Source organism: Dendropsophus ebraccatus, chromosome 11 (genome assembly GCF_027789765.1).
Source record: "Dendropsophus ebraccatus isolate aDenEbr1 chromosome 11, aDenEbr1.pat, whole genome shotgun sequence".
Lineage (NCBI taxonomy): Eukaryota > Metazoa > Chordata > Amphibia > Anura > Hylidae > Dendropsophus > Dendropsophus ebraccatus.
This window is the reverse complement of record NC_091464.1, coordinates 65,953,656-65,980,464: the sequence shown is the minus strand read 5'-3', so window position 1 is coordinate 65,980,464 and position 26,809 is coordinate 65,953,656. Positions and strand designations below refer to the sequence as shown.

General features: G+C 40.8%; 1 protein-coding gene across 3 annotated transcripts in view; it reads left to right on the top strand.

The window, feature by feature from the left end:
- Positions 1 to 26,809, top strand: part of CADM2 (cell adhesion molecule 2) — a 1,249,250-nt gene that overhangs the window by 1,013,857 nt on the left and 208,584 nt on the right. The gene's annotated exons all lie outside the window — the stretch shown is intronic.

The window sequence follows — 26,809 nt, the reverse complement described above, 5'->3', positions numbered from 1 at the left end:
CTTCACAGATGAGCAGGGTCTACGTCGTTGTTGTACTCAGGGCTAAGTGGTGCTTTGGTCAGGAGGCCCCACCCAGGTGGCACAATCCGCAGATGATAAAACATCACTTTTTACTGGAACAAGCACCATGACATATGATATAAAATCAGCTATAAAACCCGCAAAATTTACCCTTTAAATCTGTGTAGAGAAGTCATAATGCAAAAAGGGGGTGACAGTCTCATTTTAAGATGTGCCATAACTAGAAACCATATCCTTTCTAAAGCAATGGTAATACAGTAGCTGTTACCTTCAGGTGCAGCTGACTGAATATTTTATATTCTAGTTCATAAGAAAAAAAACATCTAAATCTTTAGTTTTTAGATTGACCAAATAACCTATAAGGTTGTATATATGCGATCAATAACCTTTGTATGTATCAATGCTGAATTAAAAAATAAATAGTCGTGATCTTTCAATCAACATTGTAATTTATTAAGAATTGTACTCTCCAGGTCAACTTGGCTTAACACATATGTGACATAGAATATAATATCAAATGATTAAAGAAGCTTCATGAGCCAGTACTCACACTATGCATTATGTCCTTTATACTTACACTGAAAACCTTCTACGCTTCTTCACTTCTATTAATGTACAGTCTATCATTACTCTAATGATCCCACCACAATTCAAAGTTTCGAAAGTGCTATAAAATATTGAAAACCTGCATTCTTCCAGATAGAGCTAAGCAATCTACAGAAGACTAAAGACTGTATGTAAAGCTACAAGCATAGGACATTAAACTATTGGGATGTGAGGAATAGCAGAGGAGGTCTCTAGGGAGTGAAAACTTTCCATGGGCTTTCTATGTACAGTACTAGACATTCACCGGAGAGTCACTACAAGGATATAATAATATTACTATGTACTAGACATTCCCTGGAGAGTCACTACAAGGATATATTGAGGGGGGTTTAGAAACCTTTGTTGATGTAATAACGTTTAGACAAGCGAAGAGATCTCTTACATTGGCTTTATGTTTATGCACATTGAGCTTTTATGTTCATAAAATGTAAAAATAAGGGCAAAATATGGCCGCATTTTAATAATTGTAGTCATAAATAATGATCATGCTCTTTATTTATGGCAGCAATTATCAATCTACAGACATATTTGGTCTTTATTTTACAGTGTGCGAGCATAGCTTCAAGGGTTCTCTCTTGCACACACACCTCCCCCCCCCCCCCCCGCTCTTACCCACTCACTGACGACACGTGGAATAGCACCAGCAGCGAGCAGAGAACGAGGAGCATGGGGCTTTAGTCAATCAGTAAGAGAGACAGGTCACCGCAACATGACACATTGGAAAATTGGGGGGAGTTTTGCATTTTGGATAAGGGTTATTCTAAAGGGTAGCATGGAGATCAGGAGGTGAGTATAGCTTCTAGTTTTTATTTTAGAGATAGCTTAGGAGCCTCCCCCTATATGTGACATCTGCTATATACTGTACATGGAGATGACTAGAGATGAAAAAGTCTGCAGCATTTGATTATAGGTGGCTGAGGAAGTTGGCTGTTCACACTACGTATATTTTCGTAAAACTATGGCCATTGTTGACTATTGCAACAATGGCCGTGATCTTTACAGAAATATACTTAACATTGCCGCCTATGGAATCCCAGCCGGAGTGTATACACATAGTATATGCCCCTGCCGGGATCCCTAGCGGTGCCGCAAGAAACTGACATGTCAGTTTTCTGCGGCCGCTATTCATTGAATAGCGGCCGCAGAAAATCCTGTCAGAACTCTGCGGCGCTAAAGTTCATCTGGCCAGCACTGCTGTACCGGCCGGGATGATCTTGTTACGGAACGGGCAGTCTCATATGAGGTCTGAACATGGCCATAGGCTGTATCCATGTTTTCCAGGACTGCCTGGGACTGCATCCAACCTCTTGAGCTACTGGTAATCAAATGCCCCACACTTGGATTTGGACGAACCCGATCGTTCTCAAAGTTTTCTCATCTATAATTATAACATGGTATATACATGATAACATGTTCTACCACAGCATATAAGACTTGTTCCCTAGACATGATAGCGGTTTTTACCACTGTGTATGACATCTGCTGTATACATGATAACATGTTCTTCTACATTGTATGATACCTGATATATACATGATATTGTGTTCTAATACAGCGTATGACTTCTGTTATATAAATGATAATATGTTCCACCACAGAGTATGACTTCAGCTATAGACATAACTGTCTACTAGAGTGTATGACATCTGCTATACACATAATAACATGTTCTACCACAGTGTATGACTTCTTGCCTAGACATAATAACATGTTCTAGCGGAGAGTATGACATCTGTTGTATACACGATAACATGTCCCAGCACAGTGTATCACTTCTGCTGTAAATATATGTTACCACCACAGTGTATGACTTCAGCTATAGACATGATAACATGTTCTACCACAATGCATGACTTCTGTTATAGACATGATAACGTTCTACTATAAGGTTAGACATTTACTATATCTATGACAACATGTTCCCACCACAGTGTAAGACTTCTGCTGTTAATATGATAATATGTTCCCACCACAGTGTATGACTCCAGACATGATAACGTGTCTCTGCACAGTGCATGCCTCCTGCTTCAAATATGATAATATTAGAAGATGTTGGAAATCTCACGTATTCTAAAATTCTTATGGAAATAAAAACATATCTTCCAGAGATTCCGCACAGCATCTTGTCTGTCTGAGATCCTATCTTGGCCTTTAATACCTTCCTGATTTTCCACAATAGACCCTGGTGCACAGGCAACAAGCCAGTGACAATTGTAAATGTCTTCTGACATGTCTTATAATCAGATTAAACTCACTCTTTAGGGTACAAAGGCTTTGACTATCTTCTGTACCATAAATGTATTTTGTTCAAAGATAATTTCATTCCTACCTATCCCTGCACCGTAGAGTATTCAGAAGCTTCTGTTATAGGTGTGGGAGATCATCAGAGGGTCATACTGTAGAAAGGAGGCATCAATTTACAATGTAGCGAAAAATGAGCAAATTGGATAATATTTTTTAAAAGCAATAGGTGGAAGGATACATTTAGCATTTGAAATGCACTTTTGCACAATTTGTGACAAAGTTCAAAGTATTGTTTTGCATCATGGGGGTAAAATCCTGCCGTGACCAGTGCCGTGACCAATGGGCATATAATGTTGCTGATGTTGAGCCAACTTCATGAAGCCATTGATCACCACATGCAGGAGTGGTTTTCCCTTATAGGATGATAGAGATAGAGTACCTGCACCCCAATATCAGAAGTTATACTTCCTAGAAACACCAATAGACTGTGGGTAGGCCTCTCTGGGCCTGGTTACTTGTTGAAGGAGAAGTCCGTGGTGAAAAAAAAAAAGGTTTTGGGTTGGGGTGGGGTGGGGGAAGATGTAAAAAGAAGTTAGGGTTACCTGTCCCGGTGCCTGCATGGAGCCACGTCCAGCTCCTGGACCCACCGGCTGTTTTCTGAGCTTCCTTCCAGCTACGTCATGACCCGACTGATGGATGCCCCGCTTAGCCAGTCAGTGACTGGGGTGGGACACCGTCTGTGATGTCGAACCTGGGTTGTGACTTACTGGAACCTAAGAGAAGATAACAGCTGGCAGGGTCCGGGAGCTTTTGACACAGTGCCCGTAATGGGAGCGGTAAGCATATTTTTTTTTTATTTACCCCCCACCCCCTGTCCATAATGACACCTGGGGTACCAGGTGTCTGCATGCCAAAGATCAGTGACTGATACCTATTGTGTGAATACCTCATCAGTCTGCATGGAAAACCCCTTTAATTTGTTACAAAACCTTTATAACTGGTATATTCTGTAATGGCACACACTGTAAAGGTATCACATTATTGGAAAAGTAAGAAAACGGCTATATTTTATTATCCTATCTCCCAAGAAAAAAAAAAAGAAAAAAAAAAAAAAAAAAAATATATATATATATATATATATATATATATATATATATATATGTGATGTAATCTGTGATTTAGGATCCAAATGACTACTTCAGTGCATATGTGAAGGCGCCTATACGCCTTCAATATCTGTGTTGGCCAAATGACTATTCGACCAACTGTTCTTTCTTCTATCCTCCCCCTTTGCTGAGCTAAATGTTCATGTGTTCTGTTCCCTACGAAGAGAGGAGGTGTGCACTAGGGGCGGATTAACTTTACCATAGGCCCCGGGCTGTTCACCAAGCTTGCCCCCCCCCCAAAAAAAATACAGAAATTAAAAACAATATATATGAAAGGACAGAATGAATTAGCAAGAGAGCAAAGATCACCCTTTAGCAGAATTGGAGTACAACTCCTATCATGGAAGTTGCTGTCAGCAAATAATGGGGAAGTAGTCCAGAATTAACAGTCCGATGTGCTGTTTGTTTGTTATAAACTTCACCAAACAAACAGCACATCGGACTGTTTTAATTCTGAGCGCTGATACTACTGTGCACAGTCCATCCTGAATTAGCTGATTTTGGACTACTTCCCCATCATTTGCTGACAGCAACTTCCATGATAGGAGTTGTACTCCAATGCTGTACTCCCCCCCCCCACACACACACACTTCCCCACCTGACCCTCATCCCCCCACAAACACAGAACCTCACCAGACCCCTTCCATACAAGCATACGACACCACCTGACCCATGCACCTCCCACCCGGGCCCCATCTTCAACGCCACCCCCCCAAACACACACATACACACACTTTACCTCACTTGAGCATGATTGCCCTGAGGTGATGAAGCGCGGCGGGGCAGGAGCTTGCATGGAGACTTCCAGGAGCTAGGCTAGGCTGGGCAGGAGCTTGGCGCCGCGGCGCATGGATGACGTCACTGACGCTGCGCCCTCAGGTACCGCTCACTGTATGTTGTAGGTCAGGCCAGGGGTCAGAGGCCGCGGCTGCTGCCAATCCGGCGCTGGCGGCGGCAGGGCGCGCGGACTTCAGGGACAGCGCGCCACAGCAGCACACCACTCAGGGGCCCACTGGGCCCCGAAAATGATGTGCTGCTGTGTAACCTCATGCACAGTAATAATGTGGGCGGCATGGTCCCCCCCGGAGCCTCGGGCGACCGCCAAAACCACCCACATTATAGTCCGCCACTGGTGTGCACCACTGTCTGACTGATTTGGCAGCTACTTTTGCCTTCAAGGACAAAGGGTTTAGGCAACGAAAATACATCACATCCGACCCGTAGTTTCACCAACCTTATCTGTCATTTTTAGAGTAAGGCTGCATTCCCACGTTCCATGATCCGTCAGGATCACGGACATGGAATGCCAGTACCGGAGTCCCCCCGCGCCCGGACAGCATCTGTAATTAGATGCTGGGAGCGGGGGAGACTGTATTCATAAGCGTCGCGCTGTAGTAACAGCATCGCGTGGCTGATTCATTACAGTGCGGCGCTTATGAATACAGTCTCCCCCGCTCCCAGCATCTAATTACAGATGCTGTCTGGGCGCGGGGGGACTCCGGTACATGCATTCCACGTCCGTGATCCATTAGGATCACGGAACGTGGGAATGCAGCCTAAGGCTATGTTCACACTATGTATCTGTGCGGCTGTATTTTTTACACGGCTGGAAATGTGCGGCTGAAACTACGGCCGTGGGAAAAAATAGACATGCGGCTGAAAACATACGGTCATTTACTTGGAAATCTGGTTCAACTAAAAATAACAAACAAAAACTTTAGAAAGTGATGCAAACACCTCTGGATGCATCTGGGAAAGCAGGGAAACAGTTTACATGAATCGCTATTACCGGGGTTTGCGATCCTCTGCAGTAATGCCAATGCCTCTCATGGTTAGTATATTTAATTAGTAAAACACATTTTCGTTGTAATAAAGTCCCTTTCGTTGTTCAATAATTAAATTAAAATGAATCCATCATTTTGCAATTAAATATACTGTTAAAATAAATATATATATATATATATATAAATAAATGTATATTTATATATATATTTATTTTTTGACAGTATATTTAATTGCACAATGATGGATTTGTTTAAATTAAATTATTGAACAACAAAACTGATTTTATTACAACAAAAATGTGTTTTATTAATTAAATATTAATTAGTACAGGAAGCTCCATTAAGCCGTTAATTGATATTGCCGGCAACAGAGCATTCTGTACTAATCAACACTTTACTTTAATGAAAACATCAAAGGTTTCTTCTAATTATGTTATGACAATAGCATTATTAGAAGAAACATTTTGAATTATATGTGCGCTCAGCTGATTGGCTGATCCGCTCAGCGCACATATAAAGAGCCGGTCCGCAGCACAGTGACTTCATTGTGCTGCGGACCAGCGAAGAGGACACATCGGGGTGAGTATAAAGCTCTCCCCACCCCCTCCCCAGCACTGCACCCATCCCAGTAAGGAAGGGGGGTCACTTAACCCCTTCCTTGCTGGGATGGGTGCAGTCTGACATCAGTCTGGCCCCCAAGGGGTTAAGGGGGATGCAATACATCCTCCCTTAACCCCTTGGGGGCCAGACTGTAAGCAGCGATCTGTAAAGATGCTGCATACTGTAAGGAGCACAACACCGCTCACAATGACTGTTTGTGTGTTTTTTGTGTGTTTCTCCCTTTTTGTTTTTCAGATATCGGTATCCTGTGGATTACATCGGATTCGGTGGACTACGTCGATGACCAGCGGTTGTTTGGTGTTTTTTTTTAATAAAATGGTCAATGAGGGGTGTGGGGGTGTTTTTATTTGAATAAAAAAAAAATTTCCACTTGTGTCTTGTCTTTATTTCTTTACTTTATAGACTACTTTATAGTAGTGAAAGCTGTATAATAGACGGAATCCATTACTGAGTTGGGGCCTAGTGTTAGCCGATATAAAATGGCTAACACTAACCCCCCATTATTACCCCAATACCCAATGCCACCAGGGGTACTGGGAAGAGCCGGGTGCCAGTGGTCCCGGAGCGTCAAAATTGGCGCTCCTGGACCGGGCGGCAGCAGGCTGGTAAGATTTAGGCTGGGGAGGGCCTAAACCAATGGCTTTTCCCACCCTGGTGTTACCAGGCTGCTGTCGCTTGGTTTTTAACCCGGCTGGTTATAAAAATAGGGGGGACCCTATGCGGGTTTTTTTTAAAAATAAATAAATAATGAAAAAAAATGCATAGGGTCCTCCCTATTTTTATAAACAGCCGGGTTAAAAACCAAGCGACAGCAGCCTGGTAACACCAGGGTGGGAAGAGCCATTGGTTTAGGCCCTCCCCAGCCTAAATCTTACCAGCCTGCTGCCGCCCCAGTCCAGGAGCGCCAATTTTGACACTCCTGGACCTCTGGCACCCAGCTCTTCCCAGTACCCCTGGTGGCATTGGGTACTGGGGTAATAATGGGGGGTTAGTGTTAGCCATTTTATACCGGCTAACACTAGGCCCCGACTTAGTAATGGATTCCGTCTATTAAACGGCTTCCACTACTAAGTCTGTAAAGTAAAGAAATAAAGACAAGACACAAGTGGAATTTTTTTTTAATTAAAATAAAAACACCCCCACACCCCTCATTGACCATTTTATAAAAAAAAAAAAACACCAAACAACCGCTGGTCATCGACGTAGTCCACCGAATCCGACGTAATCCACAGGATACCGATATCTGAAAAACAAAAAGGGAGAAACACACAAAAAACGCACAAACAGGAGCACAACACCCATCATTGTGAGCGGTGTTGTGCACCTTACAGTATGCAGCATCTTTACAGATCGCTGCTTACAGTCTGGCCCCCAAGGGGTTAAGGGAGGATGTATTGCATCTCCCTTAACCCCTTGGGGGCCAGACTGATATCAGACTGCACCCATCCCAGCAAGGAAGGGGTTAAGTGACCCCCCTTCCTTACTGGGATGGGTGCAGTGCTGGGGAGGGGGTGGGAAGAGCTTTATACTCACCCCGATGTGTCATCTTTGCTGTTCCGCAGCACAATGAAGTCACTGTACTGCGGACCGGCTCTTTATATGTGCGCTCAGCCGATCAGCCAATCAGCTGAGCGCACATATAACTCAAAATGTTCCTTCTAATAATGCTATTGTGATAACATAATTAGAAGAAACATTTGATGTCTTAATTAAAGTAAAGTGTTAATTAGTACATAATGCTCTATTTACCGGGAATATGAATTAACGGCTTAATGGAGCTTCCTGTACTAATTAATATTTAATTAATAAAACACATTTTTGTTGTTATAAAATCAGTTTCGTTGTTCAATAATTTAATTCTAACGAATCCATACTTGTGCAATTAAATATACTGTCAAAAAATAAATATATATATATAAATATACATTTATTTATATATATATTTATTTTAACAGTATATTTAATTGCACAATGATGGATTCGTTAGAATTAAATTATTGAACAACGAAAGGGACTTTATTACAAAGAAAATGTGTTTTATTAATTTAATATATTAACTATTATAGGCATCGGCATTCGGCATCATTGCCGGCTATTTTTGAAGTACTCTGTACGGACCGCCTGTCAATCCACGGCCTTGAATTTGCACAGTTCCAGCCGCAAACAATGGTCTTGTTCATTTTTTACGGGTCCGTTTACGATCGGGCCGTAGGCTCATACATAGTGTGCACTGTGCATCCGTATATCGTATACTTTCCAGCGTACGCGTGAACCGGAAAAATACGGTCGATGATTTACAGCCCGCAATACAGCCGCACAGATACATAGTGTGAACATAGCCTTAGGGTGCGTTTACACAGAAAGATTTATCTGACAGATTTTGGAAGCCAAAGCCAGGAATGGATTTGAAAAGAGGATAGATTCCAGTCTTTCCTTTATGACCTGATCCCGGTTTATAGTCTGTTCCTGGTTTTGGCTTCAAAGATCTGTCAGATAAATCTGTCAGTGTAAACGCACCATTAGGGCCCTATTCCACGGGACGATTATCGTTCGCATAATTGTTAACGATAAACGATACAAACAACCGCTATTGCGAAAGACCTGAAATCGTTCACCCATTTACATGGAACGATAATCGTTACTTATGATCGTTCTTGCGGTCGTCTTGTCATCGCTATTGCATTCGTCACTACTGCGAACGTCCAAATGACGTCATATTCAACAATTATCATTTAGATTTGAACGACTTAGCGATAATCTGAACGATAATTGTCCCGTGGAATAGGGCCCTAAGAAGGACCCCGTACACTTTATACTGACAGCCAATGACAGTTGTAACCCTTTAGGCCTCAATAAGTTTATGTTATGCTATGTTCACACACTGTTAGAGACTGGGCGTTCCGGTCTCTGCCCGCATCATCCCATCTTCCCATAGCCCACAGTGAAGCGAGCGGCCGGAATTCAATAAATTCATTGTCAGTTTTTTGCGGCCTCGCATGGGCTCCCGGCCGGAGCGCATACAATATGTGTACGCTCCGGCCGGGATCCCATTCATCAATAGGCATTGTTCCACCCCGCAAAACTACGGCCGTAGTACTGCGGCGAGAACTACGGCCGTAGTTGTACGTTGTGTGAACATAGCCTAAAGCTATCAGGCCACAATGTAGAGGCACCTCACATCCACGTATTGTTACTGAATCTCCGTAAGTCTGCTGTATCTGATGTAAGGCTCTTACCAATCAGTTATTTCTTTACCGCCTACAGCAGATTGGAGTTTGCACATTGTGTATGATAGAGATGCTTGCTCTTGCAGAGCGCACAGCCTCCAAGCGCTCATCTGTCATAGAATTGCCTCTAGGGCTCTATACCCTCTTTCTTACATTGTTCTACTGTAAATAACTATAGCACCTGATAGATGTTACATGTGCAGAGGTTACATGTGCTAACCTGGGGGTCTGCCTTTAATAAACAGCCTGTGGGTATTACTTATTCCACGCCATAACCATATCCGTCCTGTTGCCTGTGCGATGGCTACTTATCTCAAATCCCATTTTCCCCGCTCTTAGGAAAATTAATCTTAATAAATTCTTGTTGCTGCAAAATATGCCGTTTTGGAGTTCATTTTCTTGCTGCAAGGAGAATGAATGATTCCGAGCTTTCATCAAGTAATCTCCTTTATTGCATCTTTTTATATATTCACTGTGGCTAAGTAATTTTACCTCGTATTCTTTCTCCCTTATCGTGTCTTCTGATTTCTAATAATATCTACAATATTCCAGATAGATGCAACAAGAAAATACACTGCATTGGACTCATTACTTTCCTGCTTAGTTTGTCAATGTATTACTCAACATGAGGTGGAATTATGAGCTGTGTCAGTGCAATTTCCTCCCGCTAAGGACATCGGAATACAGTACAAGGGCCCGGATCTCTGTCCATAGACAAAAGTGTCTGGATTCTGGCCTCATGTTTTTCTTCCCTGTTGGAGTCTATTGTAAGGGAGATGATAACTTCGACTTCATTATTTTGCCATTTCTTTTCATAGAAACATCCCTCAATGACAACAAAGTATACAGTATACGGGTATAATATCACTGTGTCCATTATTAATAGGTGTGACTGCTTAAAGGAATACTCCAGGCAAAGCAATGTTATAACTAGTTCAGGGATACAATGAACACAGTTCACGACTCAAGTAACTCCAAATATACAAGTCATACACCACTCCAACAGGCATTGTGTCAGTCTTTATACAATGTATCAGTATTTTCTGATATGTCCCTTTAAATAATTCAGTAACAGAGAGTGATAAGAAGTCAGAACTGTCACTTTATATAGTAGGAGCCAGAGGCATAACTAGAGGTTTCCTATTACTGCATCTGTAATAGAGACCTCAACATATCATGTACCATGTATACGGCTTATGTTTTCCCAAGTGGCATATAAGCCATTTGCCCTCCCTCAAAGGTGTTCTCTGGGATATGAAAATTGTATTTAAATAAAACTATTACCCCAAGAGATACAACTTACTTATAGGCTATGTTCACACAGCGTCAAAAATAGAAAAAAGGTGGGCCGATTTTGCTATTTAAAATAACGACCGTTTTTGCCTTGATTTAACTAACTGCAATGGTAATACATTGAAGTCAATGGAAAGAAGGAAATCCAATGCGCACAATTACCACGGACGTCAAAATAATGATCATGATCATTATTTTTGGACGTCTTTTGCAAACAGCTGACTTTTTTATTAGTTGTTCACACACAGTTTTTCTTTTTCCACTGTTCTTTCTCGGTTTTTACTATTAAATTCAATGGACTTTTCAAGTGAGACACACCCAAAGGGCAATTAGTACCAAACTAGAATAATGTACCAACAGCCATCATTGCACTAAAGGGAAGCCAGGCTGCTTAAAGAAGTCCGTTATTTTAGACTCAAAATGGTGGACCAGCTTCTCAAGCCTACATCACCATCTCCTTATCATATACACAGATACATATATGTCTTTATTGTGACATTTAGGGAGAATAAGTAGTGTTTACAGCATGAATGATGCTACAGAAAGAGCAGAGGGGGAGTAAAGGCAGCAGGGGCTACAAGCTCACTAATGTGCAATAGTCTGCTGCAAAATTAGATGTTCTAGAATAGCTGTGGTCATGGAACTAGCAGGAGTGCTGTGGGAGAAGAGTAGGTGGGATGATTGGGCTGTGTTGAAGACCTGAGGGGAAGCAATGCATTCTGGGAACTGTAGCACTGAGCGGCTGCTTAAGCAGGAAGTAAAAAAAACTCCCATAGAAATGGATTTTTAGAGTTTTCAAACTGGGTTAGAAAGGTAAGCAATGTTATATGTTTCTGCAGCATGTTTATCATTACTTTTTCTAACCTGATGTTGGAGTACCCCTTTAAGCAACAGGGGCTTAGTGTCATTGCAACCTCTAAACCCGTTTTTATTTAACCCCTGGAGGCAGCTGCCTAAGTAGCATCTATAAAATGTTTGTTTGAATACTGATTCATTAGTAGATCCACGTATTCTTCATCTCTTCCCTGCAGCTTATATGGCCAAACTGATTGTCAGAAAATAAAATATCCTCATGAATAAAAGAAATAAAGATTGGATTTATTTAATAAAAACACAAAATTTTAATTCATATGAAAAGAAAAAAAAAATAGCAAGTATAAATCAAACTTCAGGCCTTTAGATAAATGGCTAAACTTGGGGCGTTAGAAATGTGCTTTCTCTGTAGCTACTTTTTTGGGGTCTTATCACCGATATGTGTTTCTCTACATTAGAATGTCCACTTATATTATACTATGTAGAGATGTTACTGTAAACTTTTCGTATAGCTTCTACCTGCAAAATTTTGTCTAGTTCTACATTGTGTGCAGGCTGTGACAAGGCAATCACCAAAAGGCCCCTTCAGGCCCTATTACACGGACCAATCTGTTGGAGCAAGTAAGCGTGACCTGTCAGATCAGTGATTCCACTCCGAGGGAGCCCATAGGAGATAGCAAAGATATGCTGCCCCCGCTTCTATTACAGGGAGCAATGGCCAGCAGACCGTCGCTATCGTTCTAGTTTTTTTCAAAATGTTGAAACACAAGGATCAACTGACATTATGCATGTTGGCTGTTCATTGCCTTTTAACAGGAGCTCTTATCCAAGGGAATATCAGCAGCAGCAGCCAAGAGTCAGACAAATATGGTCGATAATTGCTTAGTGTAATAGGGCCTTCACTTTACCCCTCTTTAAGATAGATAGCATGTTGCAGTTTAAGGCTGGGTTCACACTCTGTATGACACCGTCCGTTCACGGATGAATTCAGGTGAGGGCACATCTGTGCGCACCAGCATCTGAATTCCCTGCTGCTCACAATGGAGTGTGCGGCTGGAGCCACCCGCTCCATTGTGTGAACTGACAGGTTTTTCTGCGGCCGCTATTCATTGAGTAATGGCCGCAGAAAACTGACACGTGCGTTTCTTGCAGCGCCACTAAGGATCCTGGATGAAGTATACTATGTGTATACACTCCGGACGGGATTTCCTCCGCCCTCAGCACAACGTAAGTTCCATAGTAATCACGGCCGTTGTTGCAACAGCCGCGATTAGTACAGAACTTATGTTGTGTGAACATGGCCTAATGGTGGAAACAAAACAAGGCCACAAAGCCATTTACAAAGCAGAAAAGCTGTTTAAGCCCTAGACGACCAAGGACGTACGGGTACGCCTAGGAAGTCTGTCCCCAGATGACCCTGGGCGTACTGGTACGACCTGAGCTATGAAGCATGCTCCGGAGCAAAGAACGCTTCATAGCAGGTGGGGGCTGGCTGCAGTGAGCAGCCCAGCCCTCACCGTTAATGACAGGCTTTAGTGATTGCGCTGCAGCATGTCATTAACCCCTTAAATGCAGCGACCGTGGCTTTTAAGTGTAAGTGACAGGGGCTGTCCCCTGTCACTTACTGATCGCGACCGCCACAGTGTGACTGTGAGGGTCCCCATTGTTTTAACGGAACGCCGGAGGTCTCTCAACTTCCTCCTTATGGTCCGATCGGCGCTCTGTTTATTAAGTCTGCCACAGGCAGCAGAGCACCTATCACATTGATTAATGCTATGCCTATGGCATAGCAATGATCAGTGTGTATAATGTAATAATTGTATGTAAAAGTCCCCCAAGGGGACTTAAAATGTTTGTAAAGAAAAGGAAAAATGTCTTTAGAAATACCCCAAAGCCGTTCCCCCAATAAAAGTTTAAATCACCCCCCATTCCCATTATATAAATAAAACATATAAAAATAAATAAATAAACATCTAATCTATCGTAGTGTGCGTAATTGTCCAATCTATTAAAATATAACAAGTGTCATCACTAACGGCGAACGGCGTAGACGAAAAGAGGGAGAAAAGTGCCAGGATTACCGATTTTTTTTGTTACATTATATATAACATTTTTTATAAAAAAGTGATCAAAATGTCCGATCTTTACAAATGTGGAATTAATAAAAACTAGAGATCATGGCGCCCTACAGCCCTGTAGGTGAAAAAATAAATATAAGCGTCACAATAGCCCCATTTTAATAATAATTAATTGCAAAAGGATTTCATAAAAATAAAAATATAACAGATAATCTGTGTAAACCTGCATGTGCTTGTGTTCGGATTGACCTATAGAATAATGGTATCATGTTGCTTTTACCATATAGTGCTTTACGTAGACACAGGAACCCCCCAAATGTTACCATATTGCATTCTTCTTTACGATATCACCAATTTATACTACTCCTGTAAAAAACTCCTGTAACTACTCCTGTAAAAAACAAGCCCTTACTTGGCCTGTAGATAGAAAACTGAAAGTGCTAGAGCTCTTAGAAGTGGAGGAGGAAAAAAACGAAAACACAAAAATGAAAATTTGCTGGGTCATTTTGGGCCTGGTCCTCAAAGGGTTAACCAACTGAAAAATTTTTTAAAAATTCTATCTGCCTCTTTTTTTCCCTTTTATACCGCAGATAAATTGTATGTTTCAAAACATGCTACAGTACGGGTGTGACAAGTGAAAAATATTCATTAAGTTTTTCTTGTCCTCTCTCAGACAGAAATAGGGCTTCTCGCATCTTAACAGTTCATATAACAAAAGTGTATTTTATGCTGTAGGATTCTTTTTGATCCTATATTATATAGTATGTTGCCTCATTGTGAGTGATCTAACATCATGGGGTCGACTGATCAGAACTCGCCTAAGGAAACACTGGCACAAAAATAGACTGGGAAAAAAAAATCTTACTAAATTTATGAAATGAGAATACCCTGTAGCTTTCTATTGAATTAATCTTCCTTAGTGTGTTTTTTTTCCTGTGGCGGCTTTCAATTTTATTCCAATAAGCATGCAAAAAATTTAATTATTTTAGATTGCTAATAATAAAAAATACTGGTTTGCTATATGTTTACTGTAAGAAATATATAAGTATATGTAATAAAATCATAGGGTATTGGATATCCTGACAGCAAAAAATATGATTTCCTGCCGTTTCTGTGAATGTTGGTTTATTGTATGATAAAAATAGTGTAATTTACGCTTTGCACCTGATAATCTGTACGCATGTGTGTAGACCGAAATGTACGCTTCTACTGTATGTTCTTTATTTGTTACGGAATGTTCAGCAAACACGAACATGAACCAATCACGACCATTTTTTTTATGTTCATGTTCGGAATCCGAACCAAACATCCGGATGTTCGCTCATCACTACTATTGGGTATATTGCAATAATCATTACCTATTATAACTAGAGATAAGCAAACCGGGTTCGGGTTCGAGTCCATCCGAACCCGATCGTTTGGCATTTGATTAGCGGTGGCTGCTGAACTTGGATAAAGCTCTAAGGTTGTCTGGAAAACATGGATACAGCCAATGACTATATCCATGATTTCCACATAGCCTTAGGGCTTTATCCAACTTCAGCAGCCACCGCTAATCAAATGCCGAACGATTGGGTTTGGATGGACTCGAGCATGCTCGAGGCTCGCTTATCTCTAATTATAACCTAATATGGGGAGGATTGGTTATTTACCCACTGTATCTAATTTTCAGAGATGAGCACAAATCAATAGAAACATAGAAACATAGAAGATTGTCGGCAGAAAAAGACCACTGGGTCCTTCTAATCTCTTTTTTAGAATTTTCTTTCTTATTATCTTAGGATAGATGTATGTTTATCCCAGGCGTGTTTAAATTCTGTTATTGTAGATTTACCAACCACCTCTGCTGGATGTTTGTTCCAGGTATCTACTACTCTTTCAGTAAAATAATATTTTCTCTTATTGCTTCTGATGTCCTATCGTTCAGCATTTTTCTTTGACCAAGTTTGTTTTAGGTTTGTCAGTTAAAAAATTATTTAAACGGGTTATCCAGTGTTACAAAAACATGGCCACTTTTCCCCCTCTTTTGTCTCCAGGTCAGGTGTGGTTTGCAATTAAGCTCCATTTACTTAAATGAAACTGAGTTTGAAACACTAAGTTTGAAACCTCACCCAATCTGGAGACACGAGAGGGGGAAAAGTGGCCTTGTTTTTGTAGCGCTGGATAACCCCTTTAAATAAATTTGTAACTACATGACTCTGTGTAAGCTGGAACCTCACCCAATAGATGGCAACTGATGTATTGATGACATGAGACATACTTCATTAAGGTTCAGTAGATTGTTAGGCCCATAGCCATTTTTATTAGATATTAGACAACTGCCCCCTTCCCCCCTTAGTTTAAAAAAAAAAAATCTTTATTTTCAATTAAGAAAGGGACAAGTACATAAAAAAATAAACCACCTAATGGGGATTTAATGAGACTGGCAACTAACCGCTCTTAATAATCACTCTGCCATGGCACCAGCACAAAGGATTTATGTAGTGTTGCATGCCTCTATGTACACCATAGCTCCCTGTTGTACACCATAGCTCCCGCATTGTTGTAAATTTGCGCACTTAGAGACCACATGCCCTCTATGTGCATTCCTACTTGCTGTCCCAGTGTGAATATTTGCTTCGTTTTTACCCAAGCAGTTCATCCTGTATGAAATATGTGATATTTAGTGTACCTTGCTCGTGGATGCCTGCAGAAACCTATATTCACCTTCAACCTTCTTAATAGTGTGTTTCAATAGGATAATATCCAGTATATTTATATATAACCTAGATATAAGTCCCGACTGTGCCTGCGGCCATTTCTATTAATTGGATTATTTTGCTGTAGGTAACAACTTCTTTTATGCTTCCTAGTTATACATGATAACCATGTGTTAACTGGAGATATCTTTAGAACATGATTGAAGGAATCCCAAATGTCTCCTATATATAGAACACAGAACAAAAAGGAGCTCTCTCCAAGGTATTGGTTAACTCTAACGAGGCCTTTCTGCTTCTAATTTTCAAATCCCCTTAGGAAAAATGAGTTAAATAAACATGGATTATCCCACAGCCAGTTATACTAAGTCATTCCGGTGACGTATTGGAGATTGTGTCCACTTCACCATAACTTGCTCCCACAAAAGTTGATTTAAGCTTCGGAGCCTCTAGAAAATTGTATTAATGTAAAATTTTAAAGCTCCAATGTAGCTGTAGCCTCTGCCTGTCTCTCCGAAACCCTTTCCAGCCTCTCTGATGTTGTAAATAGTAGGCCTAAGAATTAGGGACAATTAACCCTTTGAGGACCAGGCCCAAAATGACCCAGTGGACCGCGCAAATTTTGATCTTAGTGTTTTCGTTTTCCCCTCCTCCCCTTCTAAGAGCTCCAGCACTCTCAGTTTTCTATCTACAAGCCATGTAAGTGCTTGTTTTTTACAGGAATAGTTGTACTGTGTAATGGCGTCATTCATTTTACCATAACAAGTATGATGGAATTCCAAATATATTATTTATGAAGATATAAATAGGTGAAATCGTAAATAAGAATGCAATATGGTAACGTTTGGGGGGTTCCTGTGTCTACGTAATGCACTATATGGTAACAGCGACATGACACTATTATTCTATAGGTCAGTACGAACACAACCACATGCAGGTTACACAGATTCTCTAATGTTATATATGTATTTTTTTTATGAAATCCTTTTTTTTGGCAATTAAATATTAATAAAATGGGCCTATTGTGACGCTTATAACGGTTTTATTTTTTCGCCTACGGGGCTGTATGGGGTGGCATTTTTTCCGCCATGATCTCTAGTTTTTATTAATACCATATTTGTGAAGATCGGACGTTTTGATCACTTTTTATTGATTTTTTTTTATATATAATGTAACATAAAATCGGTAATCTGAGCACTTTTCCCCCTCTTTTCGTGTACGCCGCTAACCGATCACAATGACGCTTGTTATATTTTAATAGATCGGACAATTACACACGCTACGGTATATTATATGTTTATCTATTTATTTATTTTTATATGTTTTATTTATATGATGGGAAAGAGGGGTGATTTAGACTTTTATTGGGGGAGGGGTTTTGGGGTAGTGTAATAGTGATTTGAACTTTTTTTTTTTTACACTTTTGAAGTCCCTTCGGGGGACTTCTACATTCACTACTTTGATTTATACACTGATCATTGCTATGCCATAGGCATAGCATTGATCAGTGTTATCGGCGATCTGCTCATTGAGCCTGCCTGTGCAGGCTCAGTGTAGCAGATCGCCAATCGGACCGCATGGAGGCAGGTAAGAGACCTCCGGCAGTCCGTTTTAACGATCGGGACCCCCGCAGTCACACTGCGGGGGTCCCGATCGGTAAGTGACAGGGGACTCCCCCTGTCACTTACACTTAAACGCCGCGGTTTGCAGCCGGCCCCCACCTGCTATGAAGCACGCTCCGCTCCGGAGCACGCTTCATAGCGGGAGAAACACCCAGGACGTAAGGTTACGTCATGGGTTGTCTGGGGACAGACTTCCATGACGTAACTCTACGTCCTGGGTCGTCTAGGGGTTAAGACTCCATCTGCCTTTGTTGTGCTTGGGCATCCATGCCATTTCAAGTTTTTTGCCCTTGAAAACACTAGTGCTGCCAGATTGTGAAAAGTAAACCCACACTGCAAAGTCTAGATTGGTGCCCGAATTTGTATGTTTACAGGAGTTTCTGCTTACAATACACATTTTGATAAATGAAATAACCAACCCTATATTTTGTCCTAAACTTACTCATGAAGCCCCTTTATTTAGGATCAGTCATCCTTGCACTGTTTTTATATTATGTATTGTATTCACACAATACATTATTTCACTTCTATACAGTTCTGTGAATTATTCAGTTCATTCCCCCACATACTAAAAGGTATGTTTTCCTTTTTGTTTGTTTGTTTTTTCTACAATTTTATTTCATGTATTCATGTTTATTTTGTATTTAACAAGCTTTGGGCATTGTTTACCCGGTAGAAGTGAAATTGATTTAAATTTAATTGCCTCTAAGGTTTTCTAAGGTCAGAGTTCTCTTTTTTTCAGTCTCTATGGAAAGTATCAAGAGCTTAAGAATACCTTGTGGCAACTCCAATCAATCATTTTTAGCCTGAAGTAATACTAACACTGGCTTCTTTACTAGTTATGTTAGCACTGTATCTGTTGTAAATCTTCTCTTAAAAATCACTAAAGACGTAATTGCTCAAAGGCATCTTAGGTTGATGTGTTTTCTTTTATTTGTGTAACAAATACATTCCAGTCAGCCATAACATTAAAACCACTTGCTTAACATAGTGTGGTCCCCTTGTACAGCTATAACAGCACTGGTTCCCCAAGGCATGGACTTCCCAAGATCGGTAATGGTGTCCTGTAATATCTGGTCCCATGACATTAGCAATACATCTTTTAGTCCTGAGTTGTGAAGTGGAGCTTTCATGTATGAGACACTTGATACTTTTGTTATGTTCTTCAAACAATTGATAAACAATTTTGCCAGGGGGCTGGATGCACTATCCTGTTGAGAGAAGCCACTTCCATTTAGAAAAATAGTGGAAACAGGTTTACAAGTGATGCACACTAACCTGATCCACATCTTGTGAAAGGAGACATGATTCATCAGACCAAGTCCCCTTTTTTTATTGCTCCATGGTTCATTGCAAATGCCTATTGTAGGAGCTTTCAGCTGCGGACAGAGGTCAGACTAACCAGCATTTACCAAGTTTTTGCTATATTTGATCCACTGAGGGATCTATAAAAATTGGCTAGTCTTTGAAAATCAACGAGCCTTGGAGAACCTAAAACCCATGGTCTATTGTGTTTCCACTGAAGCACTCCACAAGACCTGCCATATTGGATATGGCCCATCCCGATTTGGGGCACTCATCTTTATGCTTGTGCATTTCCCCTTCTTTCAATGCATCATGTTCAAATATCGATCGTCCACTCACTGCCCAATATATATCATTGCCTGAAAGGTATCATTATGACAAGATATTATTACTCATTATTTGCTAAAGGGTGGTGTCACAAAGAAAACCAGGTTGTCACTGATACATTATGGTAAAGGAAACCTATTTCAAACACAATCAATTACAAGCTTATCTTAAAATGTATCATTTGAAAGTTATAGACTCACCAATACCCCATGTGCTGCTTTGTTTAATAACCTGTTGCCCTTGATTAGACCTGCCAGGCATCCATCAGTTCAATCGCAGTCACCTGTTCTGTCCCATTAGTACTGGCATTTGGTTTTCACTTCACATGCAATCAAGGGGGGTTGAGGGAAAGTGTCTGTACTGTTGCATGGCAAAAGCAGGGTTACAGTTCATCGAGGTAATGTAAAGAAAATGCAACCACTTAATGTTAGATCAAAAGCCTCGTTTTTTTGCTTTAATGCCAGATTCACATGTACTGGACTCGCTGCAGATCCCTTGCCTGTTAGTTTCTATGAGAATCCATACTCAAAGTATGTAAGTGACAGCCCCCTTAACTCCCCGCTGGCTGGAGCATATTTCATCTGCTCCACACTCCAACTTGCTTTGATGGTTTCTGGCTAGACATCCCGCTCAGCCAATCAGTGCATTGCCCCACCGGAGCCAGATACCGAGAGCCCCTGAAGCAAGCTGGTGCAGGTAATGCATGCTCTGGCCAGTCACTTACATACTTGCAGTGGGATTTAAATCCCGCTGCGAGTATGGATTCTCATTAAAAATTACAGGCAAGGGATCTGCAGCAGATTTCACTGTGAATTCATACCGTGAAATCCGCAGAGGACCCGGTATATGGGAATCTGGTCTAAGAGTTTATTTTCTCTTAAGTAGGCACTGTCTTCGAAAAAACCTTTTGACATGTCATTGTGATATGCCAAAATGTCAAAGTCTCACTCCTGAGACCCTTAGTGATCAGGGGATTAGGATAAGTATGTGGTCTCCTTCCAGATGGCTCCATTATAAGTCTAGGGGAAGTAAAGTTCTGCTCATGCACTAAATGACCTGTGAAATATTTAGGATATCCTTAAAACATGATCTATTGTGGGTAGAGATAAGCAAACCATGAGCACACTCAAGTTCTTCAAGTGCATTTAATTACCAATGGTTGAAGTTCCAGAAGTTCTATGCAGCCCTAGGGAGTCCTGGAAAACACGGACCCTGTAGCTGTATCCATGTTTTCCAGGCAACATTAGGACTGCATCCAACTTCTTCAGCCACCAGTAATTAAATGCCGCTTAAATGTATGCTTGATGTTCATGTTTACTTTGAGGTGCTTATGGACTCTCCAAGAACCATTGGACTGGACAAGAAACACTGTTCTAAGATACTATAACTTATTAACCCGGCGTTCATAAGCAGTTTGCAACTTGGAGTAAACATTCATAGTTGACTAACAAGGTCAAAAAAGTATAATTTTCTGTCTCTACCCTCTGTCCCATAATTTAGATAATTTGTGAGTATATTCAGAAGGGGAGGATGTAAATACTTTCCATTTTAAGAAGAATGAGTTTAATCTTTGTTTCCTGGGACCACATAGCAACAAATGGTAAATCAATAATACATTTCTATAATGAAGCTGAGCACACCATATAAAATATTTTTTGAGCTGTAATAAAAAGTTGAAATGTTTCTGTTTGTGAACCACTAAAACTTTTCTACCTGAGCTCCGTTTACCTAAAATCTAACTTTAATGCTAAATTCGAGTTAACTCTTTTTATAAACACCACTTTTTTTTTTTTTTTTTACAACCACCTGCTATGAGTTTTCATTGTATTTTAGAAGTGTGTCATTTAAACTTATTCATCCATACTCTACAATTTGTCAAAATTAGCTTTTCTGATAATTGTATATTAGCGTTCCTATTCTCTTGGCATTTCCAGTGTTTTAGAAATTGAATTCTAACCCCATGAACAATCAACTGTTCACTTTGAATTCACAAATATCTCATTGGAAAAAATGTTTATTTTATAAGCTTTTATACTATTGTAATAATATTATATATCAAACTGTCGAATGGACTGAAATCCATAAATTTAAGTAGAGTAGTTTATATATTTATTAAAGGGGTAGGCTGTCTTTAATTAACTTTTATTTATCAACTCTGTTGAACAAGAAAATGAAGCCAGACTGTGCCCCTTTTGTCTGTACTAGCTTCCCCAAACATAGCCCCCTCCCTCCAAAGTGATGCCCTGCATTGGCTAGGCAGCTTCCTTGGCCTACTGAGGAGCATGTGAGGATACACCTCACTCTGCTGTCACCGGCTTAAGGCCACGTTCACACAACGTACTGTATATTTTTAATTAATCATGGTCATTGTTCCGATTTGCAACAACGGCCGTGATCAATTCAAAATAGGAATTGTGCTGAAATCAATAGAATCCCGGGCAGACTGTATACACATAGGGGGAGATTTATCAAAGGGTGTAAAATTTAGACTGGTGCAAACTTCCCACAGCAACCAATCACGGCTCAGCTTTCAGCTCTGGTATAAAGAAAGAGGAGCAGTGACTGCCTCCTTCACTGAGTTGCAATGAAACACCTCCTCTCCTGGTAGGAGAGTTGTGGGGCGCAGGTCCAAGGAAGATCAGTGTCAGGAGAAAAAAATGTTTATTAAAATTCCCATAAAAATAGTTAAAAATCGACACTTCACTGAGTGGTTGAGCGGACCTGAGACATCACGTCTTGGGCGCGCGTCAGACACCCCGAAGTGGCCAGGAACCGGAACCGGAGTGCCGCGATGCGGGACCCGCCGCTGGAACCGGGGAGGTGAGTGGACGTCTTTTCACTCGGCTATCTTGTCCCTGGTCCCAGCGCAAAAGTGCCCCCACGCTGGAATACCCCTTTAATAGGACCCCATCTTATTGATTGAAAAGCTGTCTAGTCGGTGTAAGAATCCAAGAAACGGAAATAAGGGTACAGTCTATCCGCTAGTAGAATCAGACCCAGTGGTCAGAAAAATATTATAGAATGACCGACGAACAGGGACCACTGTAGGACATTTAATACGTAACATTTAATAAATAATTAAAAACACGGTCCATACATAACACAGACAAACATAAACACCACATCAAGTACTATATGTACAGTGTAGTCTCCTCCCGGGCACAGATAAATGAGGGGGGATAGATGGCCTGATGTTTATAAAAGGAGGTGTGGATAAGGGGCTGTATAGGAGAAAAAAAGGCAGCATCTGAGAAAAGGTGGAGAGGGGTACAGTGTGTTCTACTCTAAACCCCGATATCCTCTTTCCCTGACTTTTGGGGAACCCAACCCCTTAGCAGTCCCTCTCCTGTTATAAGTGCCCAGGAAAAAACAAAAAAGAAAGAGAACAAAAAAATGTGCAAAAATGTGACAACTCAAACCATATACAAAACAGTTAAATGCAGCAGTAGGATATATAGGTACAAGAGTGGTGCATGTTACATAAATAGCACTCGTTTCTTCCGCGCCAAAGCCAGATGGATTCATCAGGGAACAAATATGGCACTCCAATAAGGATGTGCCTCATGTAATCACTGCTGTAAAGATCTCCTCTCAGTAGAATGGACCTCTTATAATAAAATTCAATAATGGATGGTATCAGAAATTACTCGTAATATATCTGGGGGTGGAGAGGTCCCCTTACCATTATCAGGCTGCCACCCACATAGGGCATCCAGTGCAAACAGGATATAAGTACATGCAAGCAGTATTAGTATAGAAGCCAGAGTCTCATGAGCAAGAAAAATGATGCTACTTAGCTCAAATAGAAGTACTGGGTCAGATGGTGACATTCGCCAGTTCACTCAGTCCCAAATAGGTCTATGATCCCCCCACGATGAGAGGGAGAGGCCTGACACACTGTGAAAGCTGGAGCTATATTAGTGTAGAAAAGACGACCATAGTCGGCGCACTGTATAATGTGAGGGCCTCATTAATATTGTTTACTAAAAAGTTAAAGGTGGTCAACTGATTTTAAGGGTCCTTACCATAAAGTACTTTGCTATATAAAGAGACTCAATTTATTTTATTTTAAAACTTTTTTATTAATGCCATTCAAGTCTCTGAACTGATCCATTCTATTAACTTGTTAAAAAATATTCCACTATTAGTGATACCTGTCTGTGGAAAAATTGGCTGGCAACCAATGTGGCTGCCATTACTGATATCAGGGGTCTTGTGTTGCATATGGCAACATCACACATCACCAGTGGTTGTTAGATGAGCGGCTCTCCCGAAACTCATTCCATGTTCATTTCTTTAAATCTTACAGATTTGGCCTATGGTCCGACACAGTATTTTTGCTCAGTATTTTGGTCAGTATTTTGCAACCAAAACCTGGAGTGGATTGAAAAAACAGAAAGGCTTTGATCGATCACTGTTAAAATTAAGTGGATGTCCGCCATTTAACCCTTAGACGACCCAGGGCGTATAGTTACGCCATGGAAGTCTGTCCCCAGACGACCTAGGGCGTAACTGTACGCCCTGGGTGTTATTCCCGCTATGAAGCGCGCTCCGGAGCGGAGCGCGCTTCACAGCAGGTGGGGGCCGGCTGCAATCAGCAGCCGGGACCTCACCGGCAATGACACGCTGCAGCGATCGCGCTGCCGCGTGTCATTAACCCCTTAAACGCCGCGATCGCGGCGCGGACCGCGGCGTTTAAGTGTAAGTGACAGGGGGAGTCCCCTGTCACTTACCGATCGGGACCCCCGCAGTGTGACTGCGGGGGTCCCGATCGGTAAAACGGACTGCTGGAGGTCTCTTACCTGCCTCCATGCGGTCCGATCGGCGATCTGCTACACTGAGCCTGCACAGGCAGGCTCAATGAGCAGATCGCCGATAACACTGATCAATGCTATGCCTATGGCATAGCATTCATCAGTGTAGAAATCAAAGTAATCTATGTACAAGTCCCCCAAAGGGACTTCAAATGTGTAAAAAAAAAAAAGTTCAAAACACTTTTACACTACCCCAAAACCCCTCCCCCAATAAAAGTTGAAATCACCCCCCTTTCCCATTATATAAATAAAACATATAAAAATAAATAAATAGATAAACATATAATATACCGTAGCGTGCGTAATTGTCCGATCTATTAAAATATAACAAGTGTCATTGCGAACGGTAAACGGCGTACACGAAAAGAGGGGAAAAAGTGCGCGGATTACCGACTTATGTTACATTATATATATAAAAAAATTAATAAAAAGTGATCAAAACGTCCGATCTTCACAAATATGGTATTAATAAAAACTAGAGATCATGGCGGAAAAAATGACACCCCATACAGCCCCGTAGGTGAAAAAATAAAACCGTTATAAGCGTCACAATAGGCCCATTTTATTTATAATTAATTGCCAAAAAAAAGGATTTCATTTAAAAAAAAATATGTAACATTAGAGAATCTGTGTAACCTGCATATGGTTGTGTTCAGACTGACCTATAGAATAATTGTATCATGTCGCTGTTACCATATAGTGCATAACGTAGACACAGGAACCCCCCAAACGTTACCATATTGCATTCTTTTTTGCGATTTCACCAATTTATATCTTCATAAATAATATATTTGGAATTCCATCATACATGTTATGGTAAAATGAATGACGCCATTACAAAGTACAACTATTTCTGTAACAAATAAGCCCTTACATGGCCTGTAGATAAAAAACTGAGAGTGCTGGAGCTCTTAGAAGGGGAGGAGGGAAAAACGGAAACACTAAGATCAAAATTTGCGCGGTCCACTGGGTCATTTTGGGCCTGGTCCTCAAAGGGTTAATGGCAAATAATGGCCGTTATGTCAAAACAACAGACATTTAAAAAATTAATAATAATGGCAATTATTTACCATTAAATGACTGCCATCCACCTATTTTCAACAGTGTTTATACATAACCCATCTGTGTTTTTTAATCCACTCCTGCTTTTGGTTGCAAAACACTGACCAAAAATACTGTGCGGGAACATTGCCTAGTTTTGTATTTGGATCCCAATCAAGATAAGAATGTCCCCAAATGACCATGCAAAGTATGGAGCAGGAGCAGAGATTCCTAACAAAGGCATAGCTGGGCTGTTATGTATACAGCATCACTGCTTACCTTCAATCTGCTCAGTGTACAGGAATCCATTTTGTGCCAAATCAATTTACTCATCTCTCCTTATTAATATTCCAATTAAAAAAAGAAAATCTACGGTTATTGGTGTTTCACATCACAGTTCCCAGCTTCTTTGCTCATAGCAGGTGGGTATTTACTTCTCAATGTCTTCCTGTTGCGACGTCCTTGGGCATGTTGAGTTAGACAGAGAAACATGGAGGACGTGTGTGCTTTTGGCCAAATAACATTTTGTTAATATTTTATGGGAGGGGGAGCTAGATGTCCCTTTCAGGGCTTTCTATTTATTTAGGTCAGGTTATCTCCATGCTGTGACTAACTAGAAATTGCTTACAGTAATAACAGATTTCTGCTATTATACAATTAATAAATTTCACACCCGTCCAGGAAAGAGGATTACATGAACACAGAATATCATATTAAGCCTTACAAATAGACTTTATTATTAGCACATTTGTTGGCGACGGGCTGAATGTGCTTGAAAAATTGCTTAATTCCTCAAAATCTTTAGAGCCTTTGAGAAGCCCATCTTTACAAAAATATGAAAAAAAAAATATATATATATATTTTGGTTGTCATTTGGTTTCACTCACTCACTGTTATCGCTAAGACTAAGAAAGATAGAAAAGAGATAAAGGAGATAGCGACATTTGTGCTGTAAACTTGGGTGAGCCTTCATGCTCCATAACTATTACTTAAGGATATAACTTGAGAGCTGTTCTCTTCTGGTGTAGAGACTGAGATGTTACTGTGATTATTATGATTAGCTAAGGCAGATCTTTTCATAAGAGTTTCTGCTTGATAAAGCAGACTTTTGTCTAGTGGAAATTTGGTAGTCAGAATGTAATCATGGGAAT